This window comes from Otolemur garnettii, unplaced genomic scaffold, assembly GCF_000181295.1.
Source record: "Otolemur garnettii isolate 467f Iridium unplaced genomic scaffold, OtoGar3 scaffold00077, whole genome shotgun sequence".
NCBI lineage: Eukaryota > Metazoa > Chordata > Mammalia > Primates > Galagidae > Otolemur > Otolemur garnettii.
The window spans coordinates 4,338,874-4,339,408 of record NW_003852472.1 but is presented as its reverse complement, the minus strand read 5'-3'; positions in this window follow the sequence as shown (position 1 = coordinate 4,339,408).

Genomic DNA, 535 nt, shown 5'->3' with positions numbered 1-535 from the left:
TAACTACTGGTGTTCACCACCACGTCCAGCTAGTGTTTCTATTTTTAGTAGAGACAGTGTCTCACTCTTGCTCAGGCTGGTCTCCAACTCCTGAGCTCAAGCTGTCCACCTGCCTCAGTCTCCCAGTGAGCCTTCCAGTGAGCTAGGATCACAGACATGAGCCACCTTGCCTGGACTCCTGACTATTCTTTGAGAGAAAAACTAATTTCAGTCTTATTGAAGTCATGGTAATCCTGGCATTCTTTGTTACATAGCTGGGTTGGTGTTCTGACTAACACATGGACAAGGACGCTGAGCAGAAGTAATAGTCAGGGTGCGCCAGTGTCTTTGTCCTTCCACCCTCTGTCAATTCCCCTGGATGAAATATTCTCCCACTACTCACTTCTCCTTTCACCATCCAACCATCCTCACCCTTCGCTGCATTGTCTGATTGTATCGATGAAGCTCAGTAGATTTTACTCAACAATGTCTTTCTGTTTACGCACAAACGTTTCTCGGCACCGCCTTCCTTCTCCCCCTTCCTTTCCTAGCTCTC